The sequence below is a fragment of the Prionailurus bengalensis genome, chromosome B4 (genome assembly GCF_016509475.1).
Source record: "Prionailurus bengalensis isolate Pbe53 chromosome B4, Fcat_Pben_1.1_paternal_pri, whole genome shotgun sequence".
In the NCBI taxonomy this organism is placed as follows: domain Eukaryota; kingdom Metazoa; phylum Chordata; class Mammalia; order Carnivora; family Felidae; genus Prionailurus; species Prionailurus bengalensis.
The window spans coordinates 75,128,718-75,149,273 of NC_057358.1; positions in this window are offsets into that span (position 1 = coordinate 75,128,718).

Genomic DNA, 20,556 nt, shown 5'->3' on the forward strand with positions numbered 1-20,556 from the left:
TCTTGAAGAAATATCTGCACTCCAATATTCATTGTCACATTATTCACAGTAGCAAGACATGGTGGCAACCTAGGAGTCCACTGACAGATTAATGGATTAAAAAATGTCATATATATATATGTGTGTGTATATATATATATATATATATATATATATATATATATATATGTAATAGAATATTACTCAGCCCTAAAAAAAAGAGGAAATCCTGCCGTTTGCAAAAACATGGATGAACTTAGTGGACTATATGCTAAGTGAAATAATCCAGACACAGAAGGAAAAATACTACATGATAACACTTATATGAGGAACCTAAAATGGTCAAACTCATAAAAGCAGAGACCAGAAAATGGCTGCCAGAAGTTGGGAGGAGGAGAAAACAGGGAGGTATTAGTTAATGGATTAGGGTAGTTAATGGATTAGGTAGTTAATGGATTAGGATTAGTTAATGGATTAAAGGGTACAAAATCAGCTACACAAAATGAATAAGTCCTAGAGATCTACCAAATTTCATGGTGACTATCGTTAGTAATTCTGTATTGTATCCTTAAAAGTGACTAAGAGGGTAGATCTTACATGTTCTTATCACACACAAAAAGTCACAATAATACATAAAGAGGGTGGGAGGAAACTTTTGAACGTGATGGACATGTTATGTCATAGATTGTTATGGTGGTCTCACAGATGTATACTTATCTCCAACCTCATCACATTTACACATTAAATAGATACAGCTTTTTCTTTGTCAATGTCGTCTCAATAAGGTACTTTAAAATTTATATTAAAGCATTTTTATTGTGGCTGATTCCTGAAACATCACCATTATTGATTTATTTCTTAAATCTCTATTTCAAAATTTAAAGTAAACAGCTCTGGGAATATAATATAATAGGTTTGTTTCTAGATATTAACACCATTATGTGGAGGAAATTAGTTGGCTCTTGCCCAAAGTAAAAGTTCCCTGAGAAATGTTAATTTCAGAATCAGACAAAGGCTACCAAGCATAATAAATAGCCCATAAGAGTTACTCAGAACGTGATAGTGAAAAATATGAATGAATGAATGAATGAATGAGAGACTACTTTTTAAAGACAAGCCAGTCTGTGTGATGAAGACACACGCTTCTAAATAGTATTTGTTGTAGTCCCATGATTTTTAAGGGCACTTGGCATTAGGGGAAAACACAAAATTGGAGGTGCCAAAGATAACCATCACCTATTTTCTTCATGTGTTCTGGTTTGCTTTATGTCCCATTCCTTGACCGATTAGATACCTCATATGCTCTGGGGTGGGTTAAGGGAGATCTTTGGTTTGGTTTGGTTTCACAAAGACTTACTAAACAAACATGGAAATCAATAGCATTATTACATAAATTAGACTGCAGTATAATTTCCCGAGGATTTATATACAAATCACAATGATTCCTATTATGCAATCAATTGTCAAGATTTTGAACAGTACTTTTCCACATGAGTGGCTCACATGAGTGAGGACTAGCTATATACATTGCATAGTAACTAAGATCCCCTTATGGAGTTTCCAGTTCCAGCTTCCCAGGAAAAGCACCAAATGACAAAGCTTACTACCTCACATCTGTGGTACCCTATAGCAGTCACATTTGCCCTACAAGCATGAACAAGATGATAAGGCTGCCCATAAGGGCAGCACAAAAAGAATGATGGTGAAATACCATCTTAGAAGACAAGGAAGCACTACCTACATTTCAAAAGGCTTCAAATCCCATCTGTCAAAACACAAACTCAATTATTAGATATTTATTGAACTATTGTTAATCATCACAGGTCTGTCAATGGGACTGTGATTATATAAGAGAATATCCTTATTTGTAGAAGATGAATGCTTAAGTACTCATGAGTGAGGTGTTACAATGTCATATTACTTTCAAGTGATTCAGCAGATCAAATTACATAGACAGAGAGATAGATGATAGATAAATGTAAGTTAATAAAGTATATGTAGCAAAATGCTAACAATTTATGGATCTAGGTAAAAGTTATACTATCATATTACTTTCAACTTTCCAGTGTGTTTATTATTTTTTTTAATTTTTAAAAAATGTCTTAGTATTTATTTATTTTTGAGAGAGAGAGAGACAGAGCCTGAGCCAGGGAAGGGCAGAGAGAGAGGGAGACACAGAATCTGAAGCAGGATCCAGGCTGAGCTGTCAGCACAGAACCTGACGTGGGGCTCAAACTCACAAACCGCGAGATTCCATGACCTGAGCTGAAGTGGGATATTTAACTGACTGAGCTACCCAGGTGCCCCAGTGTAATTTTTTTTAAGTTTATTTATTTACTTTTGAGAGAAAGAGCAAGTATGAATTGGGGAGGGGCAGAGAGAGAGAATCCCAAGCAAGCTCCATGCCCCCAGCATGGAGCCTGTTGTGGGGCTTGAACTCACAAACCGTGAGATCATGACCTGAGCAGAAGTCAAATGCTTAATCTACTGAGCCACCCAGGCACCCTTGTTTATAACTTTTTTTAATGAAAAATGTTTTTAAAATTTTTGAATTAAAAAACCCACAAATTTAATGACTAAATTTTACTTAGACATTTCCACTGTGGAAAATCAAATTAAAGCTAAATGATATACCTTAAAATACAAAAATTTACAGAATACAGTTACAGTGTATTTCCCTTAGTTACAAGACCATGTGTTTGCAATATAAATCTGATAATAAAATGTTATTCTTGGTTACAACACACTCTCTCTATACCCACCAAACACATTCCAAAAAAATTATGTATTCAAATACATAATTAAGACAAGTCTTTGTGTGCTTTTCCTTTTGTTACATGAAAGTTGTGAATTCTCACCTCTGTGAGAAACAAAACAATATACATATAGAACTTGACCAACATATGGAAAATATATACTAGGTAAAGTGACCAAAATAGGAAAGCAACTGAGGAGAGGCATCTGGATGGTTCAGTCCGTTAAGCATCTGACTCTTGATTTCAGCTCAGGTCATGATCTCATGGTTTGTGAGTTTAAGCCCCAGTGGGGCTCTGCGCTGACAGTGCAGAGCCTGCGTGGGATCCTCTATCTCTCCCTCTCTCTCCGCCCCTCCCTCACACTCTCTCTCTCTCAAAATAAATAAATAAACTTAAAAAAAAAAAAGGAAAGAAAGAAAAGCAACTGAAGAATCGTACTTCAAATCCCTATCATTGAAACAATAGAGAATCTAGCATTCTGTTAATGCAATGCAAAATCAGCTGCTTAGGGAAGAAATCCAATCAGTTATTTGCCCTGCACATGTCAACCAAGTAGCTGGACCAATTGTTTTAATGTTCAGGTGTAATAAGTACCCAACCTGTGGTGCTCGCTCTGTCAGCCCTCACTGCCAACATAGTTGTACCTTGAGATCTTTAGTTAACAGCATTAAAGCCATATTTTCAACAGAATGGTCCAAAAGAAGCAACTAAGTCAAACACAGAAATGAAAAACACCTTGAATTATTGAACTGTTTGGCTGCCTTGATGACTTTTAAATGATTTAAGTAATTTAATTTTCAGATATAGATTTGAAAATGTTGAACTGGAAACTTATAAACAAATGATTGTGTAGTTGCTTCACAAATAGAGATCCGAATGAGTTTTACAATGTTGTGATTTTTTCTTTGCAAGTATCCTATTGATTTTCTTTTGTTTATTGTTTTATGTTGACATACGAAATCATGCACATTGCCAGCAATGGGTAAGTTTATGCTGACAATAATTCCAACTTCTGTTGTGAAGGAATTAGAAGTCTACTGATGCAAATGCACTATATACTACACAGTCAGTTTTGACTTTATTTACTTCTTAGTTTTACACACATATATGAAGACAAAGTGGCAAGACTTCCACTTAAGAAAGCAAGACCCACCAAATATACTTGTTGCAATGTGTGCGTTTCTTTTTCTTATATTTATTTATTTATTTATTTTTAAAAAATGTTTTAATGTTTATTTATTTTTGAGAGAGAGACAGACAGACAGAATACTGGTGGGGGAGGGGCAGAAAGAGGGAGACACAGAATCCAAAACAGACTCCAGGCTCTGAGTTTCAGTACAGTAGGGCTCAAACTCAGGAATGGTGAGATCATGACCTGAGCCAAAGTCAAATGCCCAACCTACTGAGGCACCCAGGCACCCCTTTTTACTTATTTATTTATTTATTTAGAGCAAATGCACACATGAGTGGGGGACAGGCAGAGGGAGAGAAAGAGAGAATACCAAGCAGGCTCCACCTCAGCATAGAGCCCAACTATGGGCTCTATCTGACAACTGGTGAGATCATGACCTGAGCTGAAATCAAGAGTTGGTCTCTCAACTGACTGAGCCACCCAGGTGCTACACAATGTATGCATTTCTTAAAGACATTATTTTATAGTATTGATATTTAAGAAAATGCTGACAACTCCTAAAATTACATAAAACAAATCTATAACTTACTTGATACAAACTCTGTGATTTATTTAACTGCCAAAAAGTGCAACTCTCTGGAGTTCAGGATTGAAAGATTTTAATCTACAAAAATTAGAAATATGTGTGGTGTTCTTACCTGTTTGGGTGGTAATCTCAGTGACCCAACCTTTCAAGACTCTGATAAAATTCAAGCTCTATGCTAAAAGGCAAAGAGAAGCAGCAGAGGCATGGAGATCTCATTGGAAGCAGACTTATATGGGGCCCTATCCCAGATCTGCTACTGTCTAGATACATGAGCTTAAAAAGAAGTTTCATCTTTTTAATTTCAAGTTTCCCATCTACACAGTGGGGATAACAATACCCACTTTGCAGCGTCATAATAATTTAATTGGGTAATTTATATAAAATAAAAGCTTTAACAAACTCAGTTTTAAATTTATCTTAAATGCTTAACATTCCAAAGGATGAGGAAAAGAAGCACATCTGAGAAGCTGACAAAGACATCTGAGGGAACTAGTCCTAAAAACTAGTCATCCTGGAGCAAACAGCATTGCAGGAGAGCTCTGGGACAGTGAAAAAAGAGTTTAGATGAGAGGAATCAGAAGAAGTATCTTAGAAAGCCATAAAGAGAGGGAAGGCAGGAGAGAAGGGAGAATAAAGTAGTTCAAGTAGCTTCAGAAGAAACAAAACCATCAGAGAATTTAGGAAAGACATTATTATGCCCTTGGCTTGTATTCTGGAGATCAGCATTAATAAGTGAAGCCATCCTTGTTTAGCTGATTTCCATAAAGAGAGGATTACCGCAACTACTCAACTCTGTGAATAGGTATAATTTACAGTCTAAAAAGCTGGATGAGTAAAAAGAAGTATGTTTACCCAGGCTCCAAAAGACCCTGTAGATAAATCTGCAGAAACTTTTTCTAATATCTGCTTGAGGATCATCTCACTTGAGCAATTTCTTTCATCTTTCTTAATCCTGATTAATCATTTGTCCACTTCCTCTATGATGAATACCTTGCTGTTTTCACTGTCCAAATAATGAATCCTCTTATGTAACCTGTCTCTGGACAGGCAGCTGGATTTTGTCAGTTGATGGGTTGAAGGACTGAATGAGGAGCCTAAGAGACAGCTGGCTAATGTTAGGCATTCCCTGGAGTCACACTAGAAGTTTGACTTTGGACTCATTAACTAAAAAGAAGAACTTTTGGGAGGGCAACAGGGGACATTATTATGCAACATCTTTGGAAATTCTGGGTTTGAAGCAATTACTTTGAACTACTGAATGACAAATTCTCTTATTCTGATGAGAGCTCCACAGGAACAAGGAGGGAGAAGAAAATTTGGTCCCCGTGTAGGAAGCCAGGATTTTCCCTCAGGCCAAATACAAGGTGGATGACTCCTCTTGGGATTTTCCATGGAAGCTGAGGAGTGTTATCTCCTGATCATCTTCCCATGTGTATATGAAATAGGTTTGTAAATACAAGTAAGCTGAATATCAGGAGAGTCAAATGAGTAAAAACAAGACAAACTTGCTTTTCATTAGTCTTTCATTACATAAGAAATTATGAAACAATCTCCTGCCATATCAATAGACACTACACCACCTTACCTAGATATAATGGCTTAGCAGATATGCTCAGAGGCATTTTCTGTACATATATGAGATCCATATGTATGTTCCAGCTTGTTTTCATCACTTAATTAAACATCTCGGAGGTCTTGTCATGCCTACATGCAATACCCAGCTTTTTCCTCTTTATGCCTATGTGATATTCATAATACAGATCTGCCATAACTTAACCATTCTTCCACTGATAATTATTCAAGCTGATTCCAAGCTTCAATAGATTCAAATCTATTATAAATAGTGCTATACTGAGCAAAAAAATGTTTGTACCTATGGGTATGTATGCTAGTTATTTTGTAGTCTAGAACACCATATTGCAATTTCTGCATCAATATCAGAGATATAAATTTGAAATTAGATTTGATAGTTTACACATTCCACCTCTCAGTTATATCAACTTACTGTTGTGTACTTGACTGTGTGAGGTATCTATTTGACTATGTGGACTCAACAATGTTAATTTCATGCTGCATAACATATAAAGGGGAATGTGAGAACAAATAAAATCAGAGTCATGCATGTAAGTCATTCGGCCTCTGAAAGGAGACTTCCTCATCTTTGCGGGAGAACAGGAAAACTGCATGTGTCTACAGTTGCAGCACAAAATCACTTTGAGAAGACATGGAACCTAAAGCCAATATATTTAAATTAGTACAGTGACAGGAAAAGTAAGTCAGAATAATTTCTGTATTCTTGTACAAACAGTGCTGGCACAGGTCAACACCAATCGCAATGAAGATTTCCAATGAAAACCAAGCAAGCATTTATTATTGGACATATACTTCTACTACACACAGCAATGACAGATAAAGTACAAAAAGAATTTACCACTTATTTGAAATTTAATCTTATGATATTCCATTTTTTGAACATTTCACAATTTATCCATTGTTCTGTTGATTGGTATTTGAATTGTTTCCACTTTTTAGCAAGTATTCATAACTCTGCTATGAACATTCGTATAAAAATCTTTTATGTAGATGTACACACTAATTTTCCTTGTATATTACTTGAAAAGGAATTGCTGGGACATAGCATAACTATATGGTTGGTCTTAGTAGGAACTAGCAAACTATTCTCCAAAGTGTTTGTAACACCACATGCTCAGCACCAACATATGAGGGTTTCAGTTGTTTCACATTCTTATCAATATTTTGTATTGTTCATCTTTTTTTTAAGTTTAGCAAATCAGATGCATGTGAAGTAGAAATCCATTGTGGTTTAATTGCATTGTATCAATCATGTTGAGGAAATTTCCATGTTTACTGGCCACTTGTATATCCTGTTTGGTGAAAAATATAAATTTTTCCATTTGTATTGAGAATATATATTCCAAAGTCTATGAATTCGTTTACCTTTCTTAAATGTGTCTTTCAATGAACAGAAATTTTTAATTTAATGCAGTACAATTAGGCACTTTTATCTTTTTATAAGTAGTACTTCTTGTTTCCTCTTCAAAACATCTTTGCCCTTCCCAAGATCATGAATATACTTTCCTAGGCAGTCTTCTAAAAGCTTTATTATTTCACTAGTCACAAATAGGATTACAACACATAAAACTGAATTTCTGTATGGTGTGAAGTAGGCTATACTATATGGGATATTCAAACAATCTAGTACCTTCATTTCCACTTAAATTATATTAGTACATTTGTTGTAAATCAAATGCATACACATATGGGTCAATTCCTGTTCCAATATTCAATTTGTCTATTATTATGCCAATTCCACATTGTCTTAATTACTCTTATTTTACAAGCCTTGAAATCTGACAAAGTACTCTAGAGTTGTTTTTCGAGATTATCTCGTCTATTATGGAACTTTAAATTTAAAATTGAATTTGAGAACACTTGTCAATTTCCATAAAAGTTTTGCTGCAATTTTGATTAAGATTATATTGAATATACAGTCGCCTGGATGGCTCAGTTGGTTAAGTGCCAAGTCTTGATTTTGGCTCAGGTCATGATCTCATGGCCATGAGATTGAGCCCTGTGTTGGGCTGGGTGTAAAGCCTGCTTAAGATTCTCTCTCTTCTTCTGCCATCTGCCCTTCCCCTGCTCGCCTGTGCTCTCTCTCTCTCCCTTTCAAAAATAAATAAATATGTAAATGATAGCCTTGCTGGATAGAGTATTCTTGGCTGCAGATTTTTCCCATTCAGCACTTGGAATATATCATGCCACTCCCTTCTGGCTTGCCAAGTTTCTGTTGAGAAATCTCCAGCAGCCTTATGGGTCTTCCCATATGGGTATGTTGTGTTTTCATTTTTGTCTCAGAATTTTTATTTCCCTTTAGCATTCTTTTGTAAGGCATGTCTAGTGATGATAAATTCCCTCAGTTTTTTTTTTCTCTATGAAAGTCTTTATCCCTCCTTCATTTATGAAGAACAACATACTTTGCTGGGTAAAGTGGTTTTTGTTGACAATTTTTTTGCTTTGAGCATTTTGAATATATCATTCCATTCTCTCCTGGGTGGAAGGTAACTGCTGAGAAATCTGTTGGTCTTATGCGGATTCCCTCATATGTGGTGAATCTTTTCTATTGCTGCCTTTAAAATTCCCTCCTTGTCTTTGATTTTAGAGAACTTGATTATAATCTCAGTCAACATCTCCTTGGGTTGTATCCTTTTGGAGATCTTTGAGCTTCGGGTACCTGGTTGGCCATATCTTTCCCCAGATTTGGGGAATTTTTGTCCATTATTTCTTCAAGTAAACTTTTTATCCCTTTTTCTCTTTTCCCTTTTAGAACTTCTATAATGCAAATACTTTTCTTTTTGTTAGTTGCCCATAATTCATACAGGCTTTCTTCACTCTTTTTCATTCTAATTTATTTTTTCTCCTCTGATTGGATAATATCAAGAGTTCTGTCTTCCAGTTTACAGATTCTTTCTTCTGCCTGATTGAGCCTGCTGTTGAAGCTATTACATTTTTTATTTTACTCATTGTATTCTTTAGCTCCAGAATTTCTGTTATGTTCTTTTCTGATTCTAGCTCTTTACTAACTTATCATTTTGTTCATGCCTTGTTTTCCTGAGATCGAGTTGCCTATCTGTATTCTCTTGAATCTCAGTTAATTCCCTTAAAATAACTATTTTTAATTCTTTTTCTGGTAACTCACAGATCTCCATTTTTGGAAGATCAGTTGCTGGAAAACTACTCTGTTCTTTTAGTGGGGTCATCTTTCCTCCTTTTCCATGTTTCTAATGACTGCATTGATGTCTACAAATTTGAGGAAGCAGTCAACTCTTCCAGCTTTTTTGGACTGGTTTCAGTGGGGAATATCTTCATCTGAATGTCATTATAATGGCACTGGTTGGGTGGAGTGCAGTGTATTTGCTTCCTGGGAGGGCACAGCAGCATAGTCTCTATGCAGCTCCATCATCTGAAGTCAACATTGTCACAGACTATGGGAGTCTTCTGTGGCCAAGACTGTGGAGTACCTGTGGATGGCAGTGGTGGCTATGGCTATTGGTAGTCTAAAAGAAGAAACCTGCTGGTATCTTCTTGTTGCCCCTTTTTGCCCATGGGAGGAAGTTCTAATCAAAAGGATCCCTCTTTCTGCCTGATCTGGCATGCTGGAACTCAAAGTGCTAGCACAGTTGAGGTCCTATGATCAGGTACATGTAGCACTATCACAGTGCCTGGGTCCTGGGGCACAGATGCACTTGCTGCTGTACTAGTACTGGTGTCTAAGGTGTGAGAATCTGCAAATCTCCATGGAACCAGGGTCTGGGTCTCTACCCTTATCATAGTGTCTCAGGCAGGAAGGAGAAATGCAGTAGTAGCAGCACACTCGTAATTGCAAGGCACAGTAGTGGCTTGGGTCAGGGGACGGGGTATAGTAGCAGCACAACCTGTGGATGATGAGTCCAAGTCCCAACTCTGGCCCAGGGAGCAGTTGCAGAACAAGAGGAGCATGTTTCAAGTGGCAGTCCTTTAAAGCTATGTGTCAGGACCCAGGTGACAGATTGGAGAGCAGCGGTGGCTGGGTCCAAGGAATGGGAGGTCAGAACCACAACATGTTACCTGAGGGCAGGGCTCAGAGCAGGGACAGCTTGCCCCTAGTAATGGTGGTCAAAGAGTGACTTGAGACCCAAGGGGTAGACTTCAGGGAAGCAGTGGCTTCCCTAGAAATGGTAGGACAAAGCTATTACCTGGGACTAGTGGCAGGATGCAGAGAAGCAGCACCTCTGGTTCCATATGTGGCAAGGTAGTGTGGCATCCTGATCCCAGAAAGTGAGTCACAGCAGTGACTGAGGCCCCTGGGGCAAGTCTCACCACAGCAACATCTCCAACCCCAGGGAGGAGATGCAATGGTGGGGACTCAGGCACCTCCATCAGATGGGATAAGCAATAGTGAAGACCATGGGAGTTCTTAGTACCAAAGGATGCAGACATCCACAGCAGTGAGGCTTGCTGGGGTTCTCCTGCTCACCTTTTCCCCATAGGATGAAATTCCTCTGAGAGGATCCTTCCTGGAACTGAGCTGCTCTTGACCAGGGGATAGGGTAACACAGGTAAAATGCTTCTTATGCTTTTCTATGTGGCCATCCTCAATTTTGGAGCTCAGCAGTTTTTATCCTTCTTCCTTGTAGTCCAGAACTTTCTCTGAGCTATTTCAGTTGTTTATTTATTGTTTTGCTGGTTTTGGTGGGGAGAGAATGTTGGGAACTCCTAGCCCTCCATCTTGCAGATGTCACTTCCCTTGCCTCATATATTTTCAAAGCTTTGTTTTTATTTTTTGTTATTTATTTTTTTATATGAAATTTATTGTCAAATTGGTTTCCATACAACACCCAGTGCTCATCCCAAAAGGTGCCCTCCTCAATACCCATCACCCACCCTCTCCTCCCTCCCACCCCCCATCAACCCTCAGTTTGTTCTCAGTTTTTAACAGTCTCTTATGCTTTGGCTCTCTCCCACTCTAACCTCTTTTGTTTTTTCCTTCCCCTCCTCCATGGGTTTCTGTTAAGTTTCTCAGGATCCACATAAGAGTGAAAACATATGGTATCTGTCTTTCTCTGTATGGCTTATTTCACTGAGCATCACACTCTCCAGTTCCATCCATGTTGCTACAAAGGGCCATATTTCATTCTTTCTCATTGCCACATAGTGCTCCATTGTGTATATAAACCACAATTTCTTTATCCATTCATCAGTTGATGGACATTTTGGCTCTTTCCATAATTTGGCTATTGTTGAGAGTGCTGCTATGAACATTGGGGTACAAGTGCCCCTATGCATCAGTACTCCTGTATCCCTTGGATAAATTCCTAACAGTGCTATTGCTGGGTCATAGGGTAGGTCTATTTTTAATTTTCTGAGGAACCTCCACAATGTTTTCCAGAGTTGCTGCACCATTTTGCATTCCCACCAACAGTGCAAGAGGGTTCCCGTTTCTCCACATCCTCTCCAGCATCTATAGTCTCCTGATTTGTTCATTTTGGCCACTCTGACTGGCGTGAGGTGATACCTGAGTGTGGTTTTGATTTGTATTTCCCTGATAAGGAGTGACGCTGAACATCTTTTCATGTGCCTGTTGGCCATCCGGATGTCTTCTTTAGAGAAGTGTCTATTCATGTTTTCTGCCCATTTCTTCACTGGGTTATTTGTTTTTCGGGTGTGGAGTTTGGTGAGCTCTTTATAGATTTTGGATACTAGCCCTTTGTCCGATATTTCATTTGCAAATATCTTTTCCCATTCCGTTGGTTGCCTTTCAGTTTTGTTGGTTGTTTCCTTGGCTGTGCAGAAGCTTTTTATCTTCATAAGGTCCCAGTAATTCCCTTTTGCTTTTAATTCCCTTGCCTTTGGGGATGTGTCAAGTAAGAGATTGCTACGGCTGAGGTCAGAGAGGTCTTTTCCTGCTTTCTCCTCTAAGGTTTTGATGGTTTCCTGTCTCACATTCAGGTCCTTGATCCATTTTGAGTTTATTTTTGTGAATGGTGTGAGAAAGTGGTCTAGTTTCAACCTTCTGCATGTTGCTGTCCAGTTCTCCCAGCACCATTTGTTAAAGAGGCTGTCTTTTTTCCATTGGATGTTCTTTCCTGCTTTGTCAAAGATGAGTTGGCCATACGTTTGTGGGTCTAGTTCTGGGGTTTCTATTCTATTCCATTGGTCTATGTGTCTGTTTTGGTGCCAATACCATGCTGTCTTGATGATGACAGCTTTGTAGTAGAGGCTAAAGTCTGGGATTGTGATGCCTCCTGCTTTGGTCTTCTTCTTCAAAATTCCTTTGGCTATTCGGGGCCTTTTGTGGTTCCATATGAATTTTAGGAATGCTTGTTCTAGTTTCGAGAAGAATGCTGGTGCAATTTTGATTGGGATTGCATTGAATGTGTAGATAGCTTTGGGTAGTATTCACATTTTGACAATATTTATTCTTCCAATCCATGAGCAGGGAATGTCTTTCCATTTCTTTAAATCTTCTTCAATTTCCTTCAGAAGCTTTCTATAGTTTTCAGCATACAGATCCTTTACATCTTTGGTTAGATTTATTCCTAGGTATTTTATGCTTCTTGGTGCAATTGTGAATGGGATCAGTTTCTTTATTTGTCTTTCTGTTGCTTCATTGTTAGTGTATAAGAATGCAACTGATTTCTGTACATTGATTTTGTATCCTGCAACGTTGCTGAATTCATGTATCAGTTCTAGCAGACTTTTGGTGGAGTCTATCAGATTTTCCATGTATAATATCATGTCATCTGCAAAAACCGAAAGCTTGACTTCATCTTTGCCAATTTTGATGCCTTTGATTTCCTTTTGTTGCCTGATTGCTGATGCTAGAACTTCCAGCACTATGTTAAACAACAGCGGTGAGAGTGGGCATCCCTGTCGTGTTCCTGATCTCAGGGAAAAAGCTCTCAGTTTTTCCCCGTTGAGGATGATGTTAGCTGTGGGCTTTTCATAAATGGCTTTTATGATCTTTAAGTATGTTGCTTCTATCCCGACTTTCTCGAGGGTTTTTATTAAGAAAGTGTGCTGGATTTTGTCGAAGGCCTTTTCTGCATCGATTGACAGGATCATATGGTTCTTCTCTTTTTTTTTGTTAATGTGATGTATCACGTTGATTGATTTGCGAATGTTGAACCAGCCCTGCATCCCAGGAATGAATCCCACTTGATCAGGGTGAATAATTCCTTTTCTATGCCGTTGAATTCGATTTGCTAGTATCTTATTGAGAATTTTTGCATCCATATTCATCAGGGATATTGGCCTGTAGTTCTCTTTTTTTACTGGGTCTCTGTCTGGTTTAGGAATCAAAGTAATACTGGCTTCATAGAATGAGTCTGGAAGTTTTCCTTCCCTTTCTATTTCTTGGAATAGCTTGAGAAGGATAGGTATTATCTCTGCTTTAAACGTCTGGTAGAACTCCCCTGGGAAGCCATCTGGTCCTGGACTCTTATTTGTTGGGAGATTTTTGATAACCGATTCAATTTCTTTGCTGGTTATGGGTCTGTTCAAGCTTTCAATTTCCTCCTGATTGAGTTTTGGAAGAGTGTGGGTGTTCAGGAATTTGTCCATTTCTTCCAGGTTGTCCAATTTGTTGGCATATAATTTTTCATAGTATTCCCTGATAATTGTTTGTATCTCTGAGGGATTGGTTGTAATAATTCCATTTTCATTCATGATTTTATCTATTTGGGTCATCTCCCTTTTCTTTTTGAGAAGCCTGGCTAGATTTGTCAATTTTGTTTATTTTTTCAAAAAACCAACTCTTGGTTTCGTTGATCTGCTCTACAGTTTTTTTAGATTCTATATTGTTTATTTCTGCTCTGATCTTTATTATTTCTCTTCTTCTGCTGGGTTTAGGCTGCCTTTGCTGTTCTGCTTCTAGTTCCTTTAGGTGTCCTGTTAGATTTTATATTTGGGATTTTTCTTGTTTCTGGAGATAGGCCTGGATTGCAATGTATTTTCCTCTGAGGACTGCCTTCGCTGTTTCCCAAAGCGTTTGGATTGTTGTATTTTCATTTTCGTTTGTTTCCATATATTTTTTTAATTTTTCTCTAATTGCCTGGTTGACCCACTCATTCTTTAGTAGGGTGTTCTTTAACCTCCATGCTTTTGGAGGTTTTCCAGACTCTTTTCTGTGGTTGATTTCAAGCTTCATAGCATTGTGGTCTGAAAGTATGCATGGTATAATTTCAATTCTGGTAAACTTATGAAGGGCTGTTTTGTGACCCAGTATATGATCTATCTTGGAGAATGTTCCATGTGCACTCGAGAAGAAAGTATATTCTGTTGCTTTGGGATGCAGAGTTCTAAATATATCTGTCAAGTCCATCTGATCCAATGTCTCATTCAGGGCCCTTGTTTCTTTATTGACCGTGTGTCTAGATGATCTATCCATTTCTGTAAGTGGGGTGTTAAAGTCCCCTGCAATTACCACATTCTTATCAATAAGGTTGCTTATGTTTACGAGTAGTTGTTTTATATATTTCTGGGGCTCCGGTGTTCGGCGCATAGACATTTATAATTGTTAGCTCTTCCTGATGGATAGACCCTGTAACTATTATATAATGTCCTTCTTCATCTCTTGTTACATCCTTTATTTTAAAGTCTAGTTTGTCTGATATAAGTATGGCTACTCCAGCTTTCTTTTGGCTTCCAGTAGCATGATAAATAGTTCTCCATCCCCTCACTCTCAATAAAGGTGTCCTCAGGTCTAAAATGAGTCTCTTGTAGACAGCAAATCGATGGGTCTTGTTTTTTTATCCATTCTGATACCCTATGTCTTTTGGTTGGCACATTTGATCCATTTACATTCAGTGTTATTATAGAAAGATACAGGTTTAGAGTCATTGTGATGTCTGTATGTTTTATGCTTGTAGTGATGTCTCTGGGACTTTGTCTCACAGGGTCCCCCTTAGGATCTCTTGTAGGGCTGGTTTAGTGGTGACAAATTCCTTCAGTTTTTGTTTGTTTGGGGAGACCTTTATCTCTCCTTCTATTCTAAATGACAGACTTGCTGGATAGAGGATTCTCGGCTGCATATTTTTTCTGTCTAGCACCCTGAAAATCTTGTGCCAATTCTTTCTGGCCTGCCAAGTTTCAAAAGAGAGATCAGTCACGAGTCTTATAGGTCTCCCTTTATATGTGAGGGCACGTTTACCCCTTGCTGCTTTCAGAATTTTCTCTTTATCCTTGTATTTTGCCAGTTTCACTATGATATGTCGTGCAGAAGATCGATTCAAGTTACGTCTGAAGGGAGTTCTCTGTGCCTCTTGGATTTCAATGCCTTTTTCCTTCCCCAGTTCAGGGAAGTTCTCAGCTATGATTTCTTCAAGTACCCCTTCAGCACCTTTCCCTCTCTCTTCCTCCTCTGGGATACCAATTATGCGTATATTATTTCTTTTTAGTGTATCACTTAGTTCTCTAATTTTCCCCTCATACTCCTGGATTTTTTTATCTCTCTTTTTCTCAGCTTCCTCTTTTTCCATAACTTTATCTTCTAGTTCACCTATTCTCTCCTCTGCCTCTTCAAGTCGAGCTGTGGTGGTTTCCATTTTGTTATGCATTTCGTTTAAAGCGTTTTTCAGCTCCTCGTGACTGTTCCTTAGTCCCTTGATCTCTGTAGCAAGAGATTCTCTGCTGTCCTCTATACTGTTTTCAAGCCCAGCGATTAATTTTATGACTATTATTCTAAATTCACTTTCTGTTATATTATTTAAATCCTTTTTGATCAGCTCATTAGCTGTTGTTATTTCCTGGAGATTCTTCTGAGGGAATTCTTCCGCTTGGTCATTTTGGATAGTCCCTGGTGTGGTGAGGGCCTGCAGGGCACTTCCCCTGTGCTGTGGTGTATAACTGGAGTTGGTGGGCTGAGCCACAGTCAGACCTGATGTCTGCCCCCAGCCCACAGCTGGGGCCACAGTCAGACTGGTGTGTACCTTCTCTTCCCCTCTCCTAGGGGCGGGATTCACTGTGGGGTGGCGTGGCCTGTCTGGGCTACTTGCACACTGCCAGGCTTGTGATGCTGGGGATCTGGCGTATTAGCTGGGGTGGGTAGGCAAGTGCACAGGGGCAGGAGGGGCAGGCTTAGCTCGCTTCTCCTTAGGTGATCCACTTCAGGAGGGGCCCTGTGGCAGCGGGAGGGAGTCAGATCCGCTGCCGGAAATTTGGCTCCGCAGAAGCACAGAGTTGGGTGTTTGCGCAGAGCAAGCAAGTTCCCTGGCAGGAACTGGTTCTCTTTGGGATTTTAGCTGGGGGATGGGCGGGGGAGATGGCGCTGGCCAGCGCCTTTGTTCCCCACCAAACTGAGCTTTGTCGTCCGGGGGCTCAGTAGCTCTCCCTCCCTTTGTCCTCCAGCCTTCCCGCTTTCAGAGCAGAGCTGTTAACTTATGACCTCCCAGATGCTAAGTCGCGCTTGCTATCGGAACACAGTCCGTCAGGCCCCTCCGCTTTTGCAAGCCAGACTTGGGGCTCTGCTTGGCCGGTGGGCCGCCCCTCCTCCCCGGCTCCCTCCCGCCAGTCCGTGGACTGCGCACTGCCTCGCCGCTCTTCCTATCCTCTTCCGTGGGCCTCTCATCTGCGCTTGGCTCCGGAGACTCCGTTCTGCTAATCCTCTGGCGGTTTTCTGGGTAATTTAGGCACGTGTAGGTGGAATCTAAGTGATCAGCAGGACACGCGGTGAGCCCAGTATCCTCCTACGCCGCCATCTTCCCTCCAGATCTAATTTTTTTTTCAACGTTTATTCATTTTTGGGACAGAGAGAGACAGAGCATGAACGGGGGAGGGGCAGAGAGAGAGGGAGACACAGAATCGGAAACAGGCTCCAGGCTCCGAGCCATCAGCCCAGAGCCCGACGCGGGGCTCGAACTCCCGGACCACGAGATCGTGACCTGGCTGAAGTCGGACGCCCAACCAACTGCGCCACCTAGGCGCCCCTCAAAGCTTTGCTTTTAGATCCATAAACATTTTGGAAGCTATTCCTTTTGGGGAGATTTTATTCTTTTATCATTATGTAATATCTCTCTTTGTCCCTGATAATCTTCTTTATTCTAAAGTATACTTTGAAAAATTAGTATAGATAATCCACCCCCCTCTTGTTTTTCTTGGTATATCTTTTATTTTTTAATTTACATCCAAGTTAGTTAGCATATAGTACAATACTGAATTCAGGAGTAGATTCCTTAATGCCCCTTACCCATTTAGCCCATCCCCCCTCCCACAACCCCTCCAGTAACCCTGTTTGTTCTCCATATGTTTTGTACCCTCAGTTGCATAGTACCCTCTAGTTGCATCCACACAGTTGCAAATGGCAAGATTTCATTCTTTTTGATTGCTGAGTAATACTCCAGTGTGTGTGTGTGTGTGTGTGTGTGTGTGTGTGTGTGTACATACACACACACACACACCACATCTTCTTTATCCATTCATCTATCAATGGATATTTGGGCTCTTTCCATACTTTGGCTATTTTTTTTTATACTTATTTTTGAGAGAGACAGAGAGACAGAGAGCAAGAGGTGGGGGACTGAGAGAGTGAGACACAGAATCCAAAGCAGGATCTAGGCTCTGAGCTGTCAGCCCAGAGCCCAACACAGGGCTGGAATTCAAAAACTGGGAGACCATGATCTGAGCCAAAGTTGGACGCTCAACTGACTGAGCCACCCAGCCATCCCCATACTTTGGTTATTGTTGATAGTACTGCTATAAACATTGGGGTGCATGTGCCCCTTCAAAACAACATACCTGTATCCCTTGGATAAATACCTAGTAGTGCAATTGCTGGGTTGTAGGGTAGTTCTGTTTTTAATTTTTTGAGGAACCTCCATACTGTTTTCCAGAGTGGCTGCACCAGCTTGCATTCCCACCAACAGTGCAAAAGACATCCTCTTTCTCTGCATCCTCGCCAACATCTATTGCTGCCTGAGTTGTTAATGTTAGCCATTCTGACAGGTGTCAGGTGATATTTCCTTGTGGTTTTGATTTGTATTTTCCGGATGATGAGTGGTGTTTCCTGGATGATTTCCCATCCGGTATTTCCTGGATAACTCAGTGGCCATCTGGATGTCTTCTTTGGAGAAGTGTCTATTCATGTATTTTGCACATTTCTTCACTGGATTGTTTGTTTTTTGGGTGTTGAGTTTGATAAGTTCTTTATAGATTTTGGATACTAACCCTTTATCTGATATGTCATGCAAATATCTTCTCCCATTCCATCGGTTGCCTTTTAGCTTTGCTGTCATGGTATATCTTTCTCATCAGTTTTTGTCCGATGTATTATTGTCTTCTCCTTAAATTTTATTTCTTATAGACAGCATATATTTGTTTTATAGTGCAATATAATAATATCTTGGGTTTAAACCCATTTGTTTAGCCCACTCACATTTAAAATTATTAATGGTTTCCCTACGTTGTTATCATATACATTTTTAAATAATCTCAGTCTACCTTCAAATAATAGGTATAGCAATTCAAGTGTAGTATAAAGACCTTGTAACAATTTATTCCCAATTATTCCTTTCTCTGTTTTGTGCCATTGTCATGCATTTCACCTGTGAACACACAGTGCACTATTATATGAACACAGAACACACTGCTACATTTTTGCTTTAAAAATATTTGTTTTTATCTAAGAAAAACTTTCAATTTTTTTCTGATTGGCTTTAATTTTTCAACACTGCTACACTGGATCTTATTTGAGAGTCACTTGTGTCCACTTGTGTCAATGCTTTGAAACTATACATACTACTGCCACATTCTGCCACTCTCTTGTAATTGTCTTGCTATAAAAATAATTTTAGAGCAGTTAAAGTTTTATAAAAGACTGTATTTTCCCTTTATTTGTTCTCTTTTTTTATACTCTCCATTTCTTTTTATAAGTCTAAAGTCTTAGCTTATATAATATTCCATATACCTGAGAAACCTCATTTAACTTTTATGTACACTAGGTCTTCAGGAAATACATTCTCTCATGTTTTCTTTGCCTAGAAAGTCTTTATTTGTTCTTTAATTTTGGAGGTTATCTTTGCTGGGTACACAGTTCTCAGTTGGCCATTTCTTTTTTGCAGCTCTTTAGAAATTTCACTCCACTGTCTTCTTGCTTGCATGGTTTTAATGGGAATTCTCCTGTAATTGTTTTATTTTTCCCTTAAAAGGTTTTTAGTATTGAATTTTTGTCTTTTTATTATTTGACCCCTACCTGTTTCTCCCATTCCCCAACCCCCCACCTCTGGCAACAACCAGAGGCTGCTGTTATTCTTATATTTGTACCTCCCAGGTAATGTATGTGTTTTCTCTGTCTAGCACAAATTCCTGCTCTTTTCCCATGGGTAGTATTCCACTTTTACCCCTCTTTTATTTTCCCCAAGGTGCAAAGAATTTTACCAGTGCCCTCAACTAAAGGTTTTGATATACTCTGTGCAGATTAAGGTTTTTGTTCCATAAGGGAAATAGAGAAGGGTCTAGGTGGAGTTTCTGCAATGACTGCTATTCCCTTACCCCCACCACAGGGAGGCTTTTTTACAGTACTCTTTTTTCTTTACATTTCTCAGAGGAAAAGCCTGAAAGTGTGAACCTCCAGTGTCTGCCGTCCCCAGAGTCTTCATATTCTCACACTAGCCTACACTCAGTCTTTGGGAATTGATAAAAATTATGTTGTATTTATTCTTCATACCGGTTTAGATGGTTTTCAGTAGTATCTATCCTAGTTAAACATTTTTACCCTTGCAGGTGTTTGTTTCTCTCTAGATTTCAAATTAGCCATTTGCCCTGCAACCTGCTTAGGGGCTCAAGAAGCACAGGGGCACCTGGATGGCTCAGTGGGTTAAGCTTTCAAACTTACATTTCGTGAGATCAAGCCCTGAGTCATGCTCTGCACTGACAGCATGAAGCCTGTTTGGGATTCTCTGTCTCCTCGTTTTTTCTGCCCCTCTTCTGCTCTCTCTTAAAGTAAATAAATAAACTTAAAAAAAAAAGAATTGCAGTTGTTAATCTTCAGTGTGTCCAGCTATTTTCTTCTTGCAGTGATAGGAGCAGCATTCTTTCCAGCTCTCCATATCTGGGCTGCAACGGGAAATTCTCTCTTCATCAGTCATCAACCATTTCACTCTATTTAATGTGAATTTTTCTCTTTCCTTGAAGTACTCGACAAGTTATATCTTTCTTAAATTATGCAAAATTTGTACAATAATTTCGTCAGATTTTGCCTCTTCAGATTTTATCATTTCCTTGATTCCCCTAAATCCCTCTACTAGAAGAATTCTGGAGTCTCTCAATAACTCATTTATCTTTAGTATCCTTGTGTCAGTGTGCTTTATTAGATATGAGTTTCTCAGTATGATTGTCTTGTCTTTGGCAACATTGAGGTGGTCTAATAATAAAATACAATCTAGGGCTTATTTCAAATATTAATATTTTTATTTCAGTGGTCACATTTTTTCATTTCTAAAATACAGGTGAAATATTTTATCTCTTTGATCATGTTTTGTTTCTTCCTGCTTTTCTTAGTAATTATCTATTTGTTGAAAGTGGAAATTATGCTTTTGTTTAACACTTTTTTT